Here is a 15,259-nt window from a genome sequence, read left to right on the forward strand (position 1 = left end):
TGGGATTTTTTGATTTGGTCTTCAATAAAAATAGAATGGCGTTAGCGTTCTACAAGCATGAAGTTCTACGGCAATAACTAACTATTTAGCCCGATTCCAGTTGGACGCTGAAAACGTTCGAAGCCTATGGGGCAAAGCGCACTAATAATGCAGATATCCTTTTAGGACTAAGTGCTCAACACTCATGTTAAATTTTAGTGATCTAGTTCAGTTAAGGTATTGGAAGCTGTTCATCTGATAACGTATAATTGTGATTATATCCTTTGTAATACTGTAAACACTTGTAGGGTACTTCGAATACGCGGTCTTATCACTGTCACAGCGATGTCAGATTGTAAGCATAACATTCTTGTATTCAATTAGGTTTCCTGGTAAAATATGCAGAACACTTCATGAAGAGTTATCAGTTTTCTGTTGCTAATGCAGAAATACTAACACGATTATTTGTTAGTAACTTCGAAATAATTACAGTTCACCCATACATTTTACGGCCTTAATTGAAATGCGACAGCAGTGGATCAATGAGTGTAGTGATAAGACATCAATCTATTATTGTCGCACGATCGATGTTTAGGCAAATATATACACTTTTCATGTGCAGCTTTCTAGTCGAAGATATGGACGGCTTGCTTGGGAAATACCTCTTCGGGGTCGTTGCTGCCATACTCGGTAAGATTACGCAGCCAATGGAGGTATTACCTCAACTTGACGGTGGTGGGGACCCACTGGAAAGGAGATTGCGACAGCTTTGCGCAATTTGTTGGAAAAAGCTTCATTATTTTTGTGTTCGCGGTGATATAGGGGCAAACGGATGAAAAATTAGAATCGCCTAAGATTGCCAAGAAGAATGGGGCTTCCCGGTGTCAGTTTCCTTCGACCACAGTGCACTGACGAGAGCATCATTACATTGTATCGCAATTCGTCACCGATGAAATGCGTTTAGAACCTTTGATTGGTTCTCAAATAAAAACCTCAGTGACTATTGCTGTGGCACTTTTATTGAAATCCAAATAAACTTGTTCTTTTGGCAATAGAATAGGGGTGCTTTCTATTCAATCTATTTGAAGCTGACAATAAATACCCTTCGCGCTAGACGTTTCGCTTGGTTAAGTCGCAACAGCTCGATGTCCTCCTCTACGTATATTTCTTTTGCAATTCAGTAAAGCTGCGTTGCGTTGCAATAACCATAAGTAATCGCTATGCAATGTCTAAGCAAACATACGAAAATAAAACGCATTGCATGTATAAATCTTTATTTATGTGCTACTCAAAGGTTGTACCTTGACACCAACGCTCTTTTTTACATATTATTGCTGCAGCTTGCTGTGTACCCGGCAGTAGTGTCAAGCAGGGCAGATAAGACACACGTAGAACGTGAACTGTTTTGCTTAAATATCGCAAGCTTGCGAATAACCAACTTCACAGCAGTAATGATTCCATTGAGTCACACCAGGCCTTAATTTTGATGCTCTCACTCAAGCGGCATGCATGCAGAGACAGTGATGAGGGACGGCAACCGAGCATGCCTGGGGTCCACGAGGGTGTCCCGCCTATACATATACGTATAAAAGTTTGTTGTTGGGTACGAACAGTTAATATTTACTTGCTGTGTCTGTCAGCGTTTGGTTCGGCGCTGCATTTTTATTTGTTAACAAGCAAATCCTCATGCGGGACTAAGTGCCATAACATAATAAAACAACATATGTTTTATTCGTCTCTTTACTAACCGCTTGAGCCTTCTTTGTGGAGTTCGATTTGTCAATCCGTGTGCCTGTCTTTCGGAGCCTATGACACCTACGACAAAAGTGACAAGCTGTAGGAGCTGTCTTTAAAACATTTTTTTTCTCTCTTTGTACAAATGCAGCATTTAAACTGACACTGAATAAGTGAGAAAATTGAGGGCTCTAAATATCAAGAAATATATATTCCAGCACTTGCTCTTTATTTCTCGTCCACTTTGATCATATGTGTGAACCACCACCTCTGATTTGTCATTTTGCAGCTACGCTGATTATGGTGCCAAATGAAGCTGGGGCAATTCCACCTAATATCCTACATGCCGTGGGACGAAATGAAGACAACGTTGAGTAACGAAGCTTGAGTCTTCGGGATGTAATGCTGCTGCTTTGCGTTCCATTGACGACATCTGCTACGGAACTGAATAAAACGAATGTAGCAAAAAATGAATTGGAATGATTGAACAGGACGTTATTCCAGACAAACTCCGGTTTCAACCGAGTGCACATTTTTTTTTATTTGCTTTGGTGTAATCGCCATTAGGCGCTGCTATACACATATTCCTCATTGTGTTCATTCATCGCATGATGCTAAACAGTCTCTCTTACAAGATCTCGTGTTAAACATGAAGAAAGGGCGTCAACCGAAGGGCCCGATTTCGATTAGTCATATCATAGAAAGCCAACAAGCACTGACACCAAGAAATATGTAGGGGAAATTAATTGTGCTGATAAAACAAAAATGAAGAAATGGTAAATTAATGGAACTGAAGGTGGATGAAGAAACAAATTGCCGCAGGAGGGGAATGATCCCACAATCTTCGCATTTCGCGTGCGATGCTCTACTAATCTAGCTACCACTGCGCCATTTCCCCATCCACTTTCTTGGGTATATATGTGTCCTGGTAGAACCCTGGGAGTGTGAGCCATCAGCACCACTCACAGACCTCGGCGACGGATGTGGAACATCCTTTGTGTCCAAGGCATCACGAGAACGTGATCCTATTGGGTGAAGGCAACCGGTCAATAAACCCCATCCGTGCTACTTGAAGGCATCCATGTAGGTGGATTCGAGACCCTCGTTATCTAATAAGCGGGAAGAATGGCGGTTAATCGATGGGCCCTATTTTACTGGTCATATCATAGGAAGCCAACAAGCACTAACACCAAGGGCAACGTAAGGAAATCACTTGTGCTTATAAACTGGAAATAGGGAATTTAAAAATTAATGGAAGTTAACGTGGATGAAAACACAAGTTGGCGCAGGTGGGGAACGATCCCACAATCTTCCGCATTATGCGTGGGATGTTCTGCCAATTCAGCTACCGCGGTGCCCCTTCCCCTTACAAAGTTTTTTTTTTTCATCCACATTCATTTCCACTAACTTATCATTTCTTTTTCTTCATTCATTAGGCACAAGTAATTTCGCCTAGGTTGTCCTTTGTTACAATGCTTGTTGGCTTCCTATAATATTCCGTGTTATGGTTCGAATTGACTTGCAATTGTACTCCTAGAATAATTTTTTGGTCTTCATAGGCTGCTCATAGGCGAGGTCTTCATACTCGGCTGCTTCCGTTGTAGATTTCGTTTCCGTATGGCCGAGTGCTGGTTTGGCCTAGTCGGTTACAATTCATGATCAATGTTTTTTTCGCACTTCTTGCAACGACGACTGGGAGATGACAGACACACTGCGCTTGTGTACGTGGTTGCAAGTGATGCGCAAATAATATTTATCATGGATGGCCTATTTCTATTTTTCTTTACCGGCTTTTCAACTCCACCGTAGATGAACACTGTGCTCTAGTACCATATTGTTCTCTTTACTGTCCCCTCCAAACAAATGTTTTGTTGTCGACTACTTCCCTTTTCCTTGATAGTGTAATTTTAGAACGAGTAGCTTTGTAAGGCTATTTCGTGAGATTTCTTTGATCGTGGTGGTATGTGGTCTATCGTAGGCAGGCGCTGATTGTCGCTGGTTACACTTCCGATATAAGGACGCTGTAAGGAAGCGCGGGTGCTTTAGACAAGCCAAGTTTCAATAAATGGCTTGGCTGTTGGGGTGGACTGACACGTCGGCTGCGGGTGGGCGGAGGTGCCGTGTGATCACTCACTGGCTTGTTCGTTAGTTGTCTCACTCGTCCGTTCAACCATTCGGGCTTTTCGCTTACGTTTCAATCATGGTCGATTGTTCCCGCGCAATCTTTATTAAATGTCATTGTTTCCAGTCATTCCACGTTAGCAGCATGGCAACCCTTCGCAAAGCACTTGCCGTCTCCCGTCTGCCAGCAAACGGCGACTTTGTTAGCAAATGGCGCGCAATCTGTGCTGCACACATGCTAGCCTCATCGCCAATTTTCCAGGCAGCAGCACAGCGACATGGCCAGTCAGCAACTGAAGTGTGGTCGCTACATCTACATTCGGGCATTGCTGCAGCTTCGCCGTACTAAAATAACGTTGTTCAAATAATAATAATTTTCATAGGTATTTCGTTCGACAAGAAGAAAACTGTAAAAATTTCACTGATATTTTATTGAAGCCTTGTTCAAAAGTCATTGAAAAGTTGCGAAGGTGAAATTACAACATAGTCATCGAGGATTGTTCTTATTTTCTTGTAATAGCAATTATCTGGATGCTCCCAGCGAATTTTTGCCGTCGTCTTAAAGCTACATATTTATTTGTATGCGTGCTACCTTTTTTTTTTCTTTGTTGCCACATTGAGCAACACAAGCTCAGCAGATGGCACCTTAGAAGCACCTAAGTAATCATGTCCAATAATTTTGGGCGCTTCAGTTTTGGGCACATAAGCTCTTGCCTTCGAAAAAAATACGTTAACGAAAATCGCGAACTGAGTGGCCCCAAGGAACATGCCATGGAGCAGCACCATCGAGGACCATATCACAAATGGCTCGCTTCGGTCAGATCGACTTAACAGATGTTGTTTTTCTGCGTCACTTACGTTCTATTCCCATAGCTGCCTACGATGAAATTTGAAAAGTTCATTATCGGTGCTTTGTTAACTTCGTTAACTTTGTTTGTTAACGTGTTAACAGCTGCTCAACTTACTCAGTATCTAGAAGTTACACATCTGGATGCTCGCATGATAAAATTGCGATACCATGACTAATAGTAAGTCCATATTTTTATTTGTTGCAGTTACAAATATCTGGCATATTGATAGTGTAGTAGGCTTCTTATTAAGCAAGTATGAAAGCTTGAACAGGTTTTATTGGCGCAGATGAAGTTCATGAGCGTAATTGAACATGCCCAACCAGGCAATTCTGCTTTTGCAATGGATTTTCCTACATCAAACAAGAACTACCTCAGCCCTACAGTGCAATACACAAGGTGTACGAGTACAATCTCTGTGCTGGCAATTAGATTTCTTATCGTTGTTAGCAACAGGCTTGGGCTCATGGCGTTATCAGGTATGCGAAGAGCTGCGTTATGGAAAGCATTGGATAAATTTTTTGCTAATTTGGAACAGGTGGAGCCGTGCCGAAGTGTGCGTTAGAGCGAGATGTACAGAAGTTTTATGATAAATGCTTTGCGTGGCAAGTTATGGCTGTTTAGTGTTTAGACCTAAAGAAGAAAGTACCACTATCTCGTGACACATAGTGCTGTCATAGGCACAATCATGTGACATATGAACTCCGACACAGTGTCCGTGATGGAACTGGGTTGAGGACAACAGGGCTACATTGACACGTGAAAGGCTGCTATAATAACAAAACAAGTAAATGGGAAGCTCAACAACTCCTGCAGACGGGCAAGAAGGTGCATTGCAGATAGACGGACAATGAGCTCACAGAAAGACACGCACGAACGGCCGATAAAGGCGCGGGCAAGGTGCTCACTCACATCTATTTTATTTGCGGCCACGCCAGCAAATACATGCGGGATGCATGACAGCCAAGTGCACAACAACAATGGAAAACATAGAGACAAGGCAACCAAAATTATTACAACTACAACACACGTTCAAAATACACACGTTCACGATCTTTCGACCCTGGTATCTTCCCTCACGAAGTTGTGCCCGCATGCAGTGCAGTATGGTTTTATTAAGCAAATATTCTGGCTAGTGTCTGCTAATTACTACTGCGCAGTCACTGTGTCTGCGACGGAAGCCCTTTCGCGAAGAAACAAACAAGCCATGCTTTTGAAGGAGACCGTACGGGAGAAGAACCCTGTTAAACCTGTCGTGTTTCCGTATATTCAAAAGGTGGCCCACCACGTGAAGAAAGTGGCGAACCGAGGCGACGTGCCCATGTTGCAGCTAATATGTCATGAAACCGTATATCCCAGTTTCTTTTTCTTTTGGGGGGGGGGGGGGTGAGGTTTCTTTAACGTCTGACCACTATTTCAACATTACTGCTTCGCTGAAGACTCACCTGCATTTATTTCAAATATCCCGAATGTTGTTATCGATTCAATAACGAAAGCATGTTATCTAACCAGAAGGTGCGCGTGAAGCGAATACTGGCACACATCCTCGATCACATCCGCGCGGCCGCGATTGCGCTGCAATGTAGGAGCATTCAAACCTGATGAGCCGATGCCTTGATCCGTCGATCAGGTTCCGACGGAGGACGACTTTGCGCGCAGCCATCGTTGTCCCTAGCGTGTTTTTCAACGAACGTTCGCCTAATAATAAATTGGATTCGAGGCACATTTTGGAACTGCACTGTCCATCACATCACTACAACGCAACAGTAAGATGTGCTACATTTTCAACGAGTGAATACTCGGAAATCGATTAGAGCTTTTGTTCTATGTGCGGTAACCCTTTTAACAAAATAATACGCCATTAGCAACTGACGTTTTAATCTAAGAGCTTCTAAGAGGAAGCAACCCGGACATGAGCAGGGGTTTTCAAAAGTGAAAACTTACAGGTCGGCTTTCACCTGATGGCAGGGAAGAAAATATCAATAAAAATATCCTTCTAATATTTAGAAGGCTATTTGCCTCAAGGTGCAAATTGCACAGGCCTACTCGTTCCGCATTGGAATGGGGAACAGCCCATGTGCGATTCTTATGGAACAATAAAAATGGTTCAACACATCTTCCGTAATGTCCCCAGTAGGACGTCGAGTGCGAAGCTCTTCGGACAGCATGGAAGCGACTAGATTCTAGACATTCATGGAAACGAAGATCCTTGGACCATGGCCGTACGCGTGGATTGCACAGAAAGCCACGAAAACGTTGTGGCGCTACTTTAAGTCAGCCTGCCTTGGGCAACCGCTTGTGTACTCCACTTTCCACATTTTTGGGTATTTATGTGTCCTAGTAGAACCCTGGGAGTGTTAGCCAGGGCCACCACTCGCATACCTTCGCGGCAGACGTGGAACGTCCTTTTTGCCGCAGGCGTCACGAGACCGTGATCTTTTTGGGTGAGGGCAACCGGTCAATAAATCCCCACACATGCTACCTAAAGGCATCAATGTTGCCGGATTCGAGACCCTCGTTATGTAACAAACAAGGAGAGGGGGTTAACCGAGGGTCCCGATTTTAATTAGTCATATCATGAGAAGCCAACAAACACTGACACCAAGGACAATATAGGGGAAATTACTTGTGCTTAATAAATGAAAATAATGAAAGGATGTATCAATGGCAATTAAAGTGAATGAAAGAACAACTTGCCGCAGGTGGGAACCGAACCCACAACCTTCGCACTTCGCGAAGCTTGTGGGTAATATATATATATATATATATGTATATATTTATATATATATATATATATATATATATATATATATATATATATATATATATATATATATATTATCGAACATCCTGGTAAATTGTGCAACATATCATTCGCGTGTGCATGACGCTTCCATAATTGAGTACCAGGAGCCCTGTACAAGCGACATTTGTAGCATTAGTATATTTTCTGTTTGAAACAACCTTAAGAATTTGCGCTGTTGTGCTTTCGGTAATTATACATCTTATCAGGAAAAGAAACTCCGCTACCATATGCCTTGAATGAACCCGGATACTGTTCATCTGAAGTGCAAAATCGCTAGATTTAAACTAAAATATGCATGACCTATAGTATTAGGCGAAGTACAAAGCAGCCTTGCGCGCAAACTTACGTCGGTCAAAGCACTTTGCTTTTGAGTAACGCTACCCAACTTCGCGAAAACATCCCCGACTAAGTTCTGAGGCTATCTCAGAGAAAAACGAAGGTAGCTTTAGGAAATTTTAACTTACGTTACTATAATCCCAAATCAAACAGATATTGCTTTGTACGTTGTGTTATTAGTCTATTTTCCGCTGCCATTTCTGCAGGATGGAGGCTGTAGAGTGTTGTGTTTTTGATGGGATATTTATAAACTTTCATAGCGTTGTCTCTATCAAACATACACTTAAACTAAAACACCTTTTGTTCTTATAAGAGACCGAATGCCTTTCTACGGGGATACGCTATCTTGCACTGTTTACAGTATTTATAGTTCGTGCTTCACTTGTATCTGCGAATTCGCCTTACAGCTTAAGGGCCGCCCGAGTCGCGGTGAAATTCAAGAGGAACAATGAGCTGTCTTTAGGAAGAAACACGCGAATTTATTTCACATTTAAATGTAATAAACACACTAAGCACATAAATTTCAGAATACAATAAGGAATTTCTTGGGCAGAGCTTGAGTATAAGGAGCTTGCGGCATATCATCAGAAAGGCTTTTCCTACGTGTACTCAGTTTGTTTTAATTATGTATTTGTGTTGGTTGGCTGTTCATTTGTGGCAATAATAGTAAAATTTATTTTCATGCTTTGAAATTTAGCAAAGCATTCGATAAAGTCCTTCAGACAAAAGTAATCATAAAGCTAAGAAAACTAGGCCATTACGTGCTGATTTATTCTTGGATTGCAACACAGCTGAGTAAGCGCGAACAATTTATGTATGGTGGGCGGGGGGAGGGGGGCAGCACTGGCACAATCGTCTCATCAGTCCTGAATTTTTGATGGGCTTTCTTGTTTTAATATATGTTACTGATAACTTTACTCGGCAATTCCCAAATTTAATATTTCTGGTGCAAGATTTTTGTGTTTTTTTACAATCTCTGACTCAGAAGTAACCGTTTACGCGAAGAATTGAAGACGCCCCTCAAGTGTCATCCCCATAGTCAACTCGCGATAGCACTTGGGTGGCCCATTGTAAAGAAATGTTTCGAAATAACACCGCATCTAAACATATATTGTTTGTTAAAGAGGTTGTCCTCTAAAACTAGGCATACTCGGAGCTGTATATGCATGTGCGTGAGAAGCATTCAGATGGTAATAATGAACAAGAAATCAAAATACCGAGCCAACAAAGCGATTACGGCGGCATGCGATATGACACTGTGATGTATGAGCGCATGTCAAAGTATGCCAAAATATGTCAAGCATGTCAAAGTACTCCACAAGCTCATGTACACTACAGAGAAAAATCTCAGAAAAAAAAATTGGTAATATGTCTGTCAAGCAGCTCATGAGTGCAATGGACATCCGTTAAGAGGAACGTTGAAGCGGATGTGGAAATTGCTTTTAGAAATCGCAAGTTTAAATTATTATGAACCGTAAAATATTTTTGGTTCAGGTTTCCAGGAAAAAGAATGTGGATCATAGTTATTTCGTTAGTCAAGTAAATTGAGCACGTGACGTGTGAGAGTGGATATAAAAAGCTGTGGTAGAAGCGTTGACCGCAACAGGACTCTCGCCGTCGTCGTCGCATCTCTTTTCTTTGCATCGGTCCTAGAGGTGAGAGAAACATACACATACAGTTTGCTATATGACTGAGCCTAGATGTCCTCAGTCTTCAGTATATTTAAAGAATAGCCATCTATGGCTCACTCTTTTCAACAAACATTAAATTTTATTCCGACTGGCATTATTGGTCTATAGGGCGTTTCACTTGAGGTAAAACTTAAATATATGCAAATGCTGCATAGTCAGACATAACCAAGGTACTGTTGTTTGCCGTCGCTTCGAAATACTCAGATTTTTTTTTTGCACTCCGCCTAATTAGATAATTATTTTACATATACTCAAATTCTCAATTCTTAAAATTGTATGATATGTGTTAATAGCACAATTGCATAGCAACATGAGAAACTCCCCACACAGCTTTCTGTTGCTCAATACGTGCCATATAAAAGGGTCTTTACGGGCGTGAAACACGCCTGCGAATACGGCCAAAGTGTGTCAAGGGGCCAGTCAGGCGGCAATTTCGCCTGTATGTATCGACACATCCTCGAACTGGACTTCTTCACCGTGCATTCTGCTCTCATATGCTGTTCAGTCTATACCCTTCGCCTTGGCCTGCCTATTCTGGATCCCGCTGAACCAACGCCCAGACAATCAGTTCCGTAGACTTCGTTCGCTTGCCACCTTCGGCACTGACTTACGTTGACGTTTTGTAATCCCAACAGGGGGCCGACTGTCACTACACCGCGGCTTGCATCCAAGACTTCCTCCTTACGCAAGGTATCACAGTACGTCATAGAGTGTTATCTGTTACCGCGAATACCGTCTGCCTGCCAGTGGGCAATTCTGGCTTGACGAGACAGAAGTGCTGCCACGCAGACTGTCCCTGGCCCAGCTTTGCTCATTGCAGAATCCCTCAGCGGCGTGTTTTTCAGTAGACAACAATTTAACCGACCATGCCGTCCAGGCACGCCATTAGCTCTACCGCGTTCTGTTTTCTTACCGCGATATATTTGACTTGAACGATAGTTTTTTAGCTCAACTACGGCTGTTAAACATCGCATAAGTACCGACGATGCCCCTCCTGCTCATCGCCGCCCGTATTGAGCGTCGCTGGGTGAGCGTTAAGTTCTTCTCGCAAAAGTTTGCGACATGCTTGCCAAGAATATTATTGAACCCTCGTGTAGTACATGTGCGTCGCCTGTTGTAGTGCTGAAAAAGAAAGACGGCGCACGATGATTTTTCGGGGATTATCGAAATCCTAATATGGTTGCAACAAACACGTGTATCCTCTATTTTGCATTCGTGACGCCCATGACTACCTCCATGGTGCTCGCTAGTTATCATCCGTTGACCTTCGATCCGGCTACTGGCAGATCGTGATGAATGGTCTACACCGCAAGCAGACTGACTTTGTAACACCTGACGTTCTTTTACAGTACAGAGACATGCCGTTCGGTTTATGTAACGCTCCATCCACATTTGAACGCAAGATACACTCCCATCTTCACGGTTACAAATGGTCCACATGCATGTGCTACTTGAACGGCGTTTTAGTATTCTCGCCAACATTCCCTATGCAACTCGAGAGCATCTCACCGGTCCTTGACGTTTTTCGTCGAGCAGGTCTGCAACACAAGGCATCAAAGTTTCAATTTGGACGTTCTTGGATATCTCGTAGATGCTAGTGGAGTTCAACCGGACCCAGGCAATATTCATGGATTTAGGCAGTTCCCTGTTCAGAAATGTGTCATGAATGTTCTCAGCTTCATCGCTCTTTCCTCTTATTCCGCCGCTTAGTGAAAAACATTCGTGACAATAGCACGACCGCTGACCGAGCTTTTGAAGTATAAGGGGGGATAACGAGGCCTCCATGTGTTCGCAGCTCAGCAATATTCTCACAAGGCAACCCGTTCTCACCACTTTGCATCCCTCTGCGCGTGCCGAAGTCCGTACTGATGTCAGTGGCCACAGAATCGGCGGAGTACTAGCACAACGCCAGCACGACAGCGAGCGTGTTATCGCCTACGCCGGAAGGCTCCTCCCATCTTTTGAGCGCAACTATTCCATTACGGAGCGTGAGTGTCTCAACCAAGTTTTGGCGGCTGCGAAGTTCTACCCATACATGCTGCCCGACCCTTTTTAGTCGTCATGAACCGTGATGTGCTTTTCTGGTGGCACTCACTGAAAAGTCCTACAGGAAGAGTTGGTCGCTTGGAGTTAAGCCTCCAGTAATATTCGTCTTTGCATTCTGCAAATCTGGCCTTGCCTACAAGGACGCTAATTGCCTCTCTCGCCACCCTGTCGATGAGCCTGTAGACGCCGACACTAGTACCACCGACGACATTTTCTGTTTGTCTAACCTTCGCTAAGAGCGTCGATGAGCAGTACCTGGACCTATCGCTACGAGTACTCATCCAGCGTTTGCATTCCACACCTACCGACGCCTCGGGTCACCGATATGTCCACCAGGGCGGCATTCTGCGCTGATAGAACTGCCTCACTGGCCGATCAGATCTTCTCTTCGTGCCCAAACATCTACGACGGACTGTGCCCTTTCAGCTCCATGACGCACACACTACCGGGCGCCTTGGGATAATTCGGACGTACGACTGCGTCTACCGCCCTTTCTAATTGCCCGGGATCACTCAGTCCGTCCGACGGTATACGTTGCTGCTTGCGATTCCTGCCAGCATCGGAAAACGCCTTAGGTGCTACCATCTTGTCATCTGCAGTCGATCACCGTCCCTGTGGAACCAATATTTTGTGTTGAATTAGAGCTCCTCGCCCCCTTTGCCTCATCATCCTCTCGCAACAAATGGGTAGCCGTGTACCTGATTACGCCCCCGATACACCATCACGCGCCTTTGCCCGACCAGTTGCACCACTGACGTCGAAGACTTTCTTGCTAGATTTTCTATTGCTTCATGGAGATCCAGGATAGCTGCTACTGACCATGGTTGTAACTTTTTGTCAAAAGTTATCGCCAGCATTGCGCACTCCTGCTCCACTCAACAGATGCTGACCAGCTCATACCATCCTCAAACCGATAGACTGACGGTTAAACTGTACCCGCACAGGTATTCTCTCATTGGACATACGTTCCGAAGAACCACCATGACCGGGACATTAGCCTGCCGTACGTTATATTTGCGTACAATTATTCTCTGCACCACGCTGCCGGATTTTTTCCATTTTACAAATTTTACGGTTGCGAACTGACCTCCTCTCTTGATAATGGACTTCCTACAACCTCAGCTAGCGAGTATGAGCGCGATACATAACCCTCACCGACCGTGCACGTCAGCTTGCCCGTACTCGACTGACGGCTTCGCAAACCACCTAGCAGCGCCTGCACTACGCCCGCCATCATAGCACTCAGTTTTCGTCTGGTGCGCTCGTGTCCCTGTGGCGCCCTTTCGCCACGTCGGACTTTGAGAGAAGCTCATTTCGCAATACACAGTGCCTTGCAGCGTGATGCGCTAAGTGACGTCAGTGGCGTTCGAAATTGCTGCTATAAGTTTGACCTCCCCTCCCTCTACTCTGGCATCCAGTGATGTCGTGCACATCAGTAAGCTCAAGCTCTACTGCACTGCTTCCGAGCAAAGCCTTTAGATTCTCCAGAATGCGCTTTTGCCGCCGGCTCGTTCAAGAGTGATTGAAAAGTGGCCTGGGGAGAATCACAAAATAATCATCGAAGTATTGTTATTATTTTCATGTGATAACAATTATCTGGATGCTCCCAGTGAATTTTCGCCGTCGTCATAAAGGTACATGTTTATCTATATGCGTGCTACTTTATTTTCCTCTTTTCCACATTTAGCAACAAAAGCACAGCAGAAGCCAAATTAGAAGCACCATAGCAATCATGTCCAGGAATTTTGTACACTTTTCATCGGAACCCCACGCAAATGCACAAGTGCAAGTCAATGGTATGTTTTTTATTATATTTCAGAATATCGGTCGAGGATCAGAAAGGTTGAACTGACTACAACGCGACTGTAGGCCCTTCTAATAAGTTTTGGATTCATGCAAGTTGCATTCGGAATATTAGCGGGGCGTTAAAGCAATGTTTGGATCAGGCATGGGCGACGAAGTTACACGAAACGAGCAGATCGTTTTGCACCGTGCCAGCAGAAGGCAGAATGACTCGTAGCGACAAATTTTTTCAATAAATGAATACGTTATAGCTGGTTACGGAAGCTTAATGGCAGAGAGTGTATTATGGAATCTGCAGGCGAAGGTTTTAGAGAAGCAGCCAAAGAAGGCAATGCATGGGACGTCTTCAGCGTGGCTATGAATGGTTTTATGCGCGTGTGTGCATACTTATGTGTGTGTGTGTCTCCGGCTTAGCGTTTCCATGTGCTCGAGTGCATGCATACGTGTGTGAAAGTTCGCGGCTTGTTTGCCTGCCTGAATTTGCGGGTGTGTGTGCGTGTGCGTGCGCTTGCGGTGCCTGAGTAGGCGTGTGTGAATGCGTACGTGTGACAATGTGTGTTCGTCATTTGGTATGCACGCGTGCGAAGAAATGTTTTTGTACGCATCAATGTCTGTGCACGCGTGCTGTGTGCATGCGAGAGAGAGAAAGAGAGAGAGTATGTGAGGGGGTGCGTCAATCTGTAAGCGTGCGAGGGAGAGAGGAGCATTCGTCTGTGTGCGTGTGGGCGTGCGACGGAGAGAGTGTGTTCGCGCGAGGAAGAGAGTGTATGCTTGTGTGTATGGGCGTGCGAGGGGGACAGTGTGTGTCCGTGTGTGTGCTTGTGGGGGGGAGGGAACACTTTCCTGCTTACGCCTACTCTTGGAAACAAATCTACAGATGCCATAAGCCTGTATTTAGGTCCACGAGACAAGAAGGAATGACACTGAACTTTAGGTTTATCTCTTTCTGAAAATGAAATAGACAAAACAAGAAATCTCCTGTCACGTCAGTAGCGCCAAACTCGACCGGCACGGCCCAATGAGAAGCTACTAAGTGGTTCACTTTTGCTATCTTGCTTCCATTAGCGGCAGCGCAATGTCCCGATCACAATTATGCGTTTAACATGCACCATCATTGAAAGTTATATACTTTCTGTGATTCAGCAAGCTTTCGATAGGGCACGTTCGCTGCTACATTGTCATTTCAACTTTTAGCGGCTTGCCTTCGGAAAAAGAATGTGAATAAATATCGAGATTCGTCTGGCAGCAACACACATGTTTCCCGAGCGGTACAGATGATGTCAATATCACATAAGTCACGAAGCGGTTAGGCCAATCTTGCCGACGATCTTTTTCCAAGCCAGGTACGGTATCAGAAAGCGTTTAATTCCAAAATATTTGTTATTAGCTTATACTTTAACAAACAAATTAATTCAGACACACTATCTTGAAGACAGGCTCCAAACTATTTATTTTCGTTAGCCACCGAAGATCAGATTTAAATAATTGGTTTATTAGCGTAGCTTCGCGAATCAAGCATACAGCTACTCAATTTCCTCCCGCACCCGGAGGTCACCATCTGAATTCTCGAATGATAACAATAAGGTCAGGAAGATTTACATTGGTGTAGTTCTTAATATTTGCTGCCTTTAAAGAATACTGCCAGTATATTCATGGTGCGATTCTATTCTGATGAAGCAGGTGCTTTAGCTTGGACAGGTTTTCTTTTCGCCATTCAAGTTCATGAACTTGGACCGCATGTGCTGAACTATGCGCCTCCACCTTTACAATGGACTCCCTTACTTCGCACAAAAAAGACCTTAGCGCCACGTGACATTACAAATGCTGTGCGGCAACATTATCGGCATTCCGCAATAAATTTCTCAGCATTGGTGGCAGCAGGCTTTGTTCCAAGT

The sequence above is a fragment of the Dermacentor albipictus genome, chromosome 5, assembly GCF_038994185.2.
Source record: "Dermacentor albipictus isolate Rhodes 1998 colony chromosome 5, USDA_Dalb.pri_finalv2, whole genome shotgun sequence".
Classification (NCBI taxonomy): Eukaryota; Metazoa; Arthropoda; class Arachnida; order Ixodida; family Ixodidae; genus Dermacentor; species Dermacentor albipictus.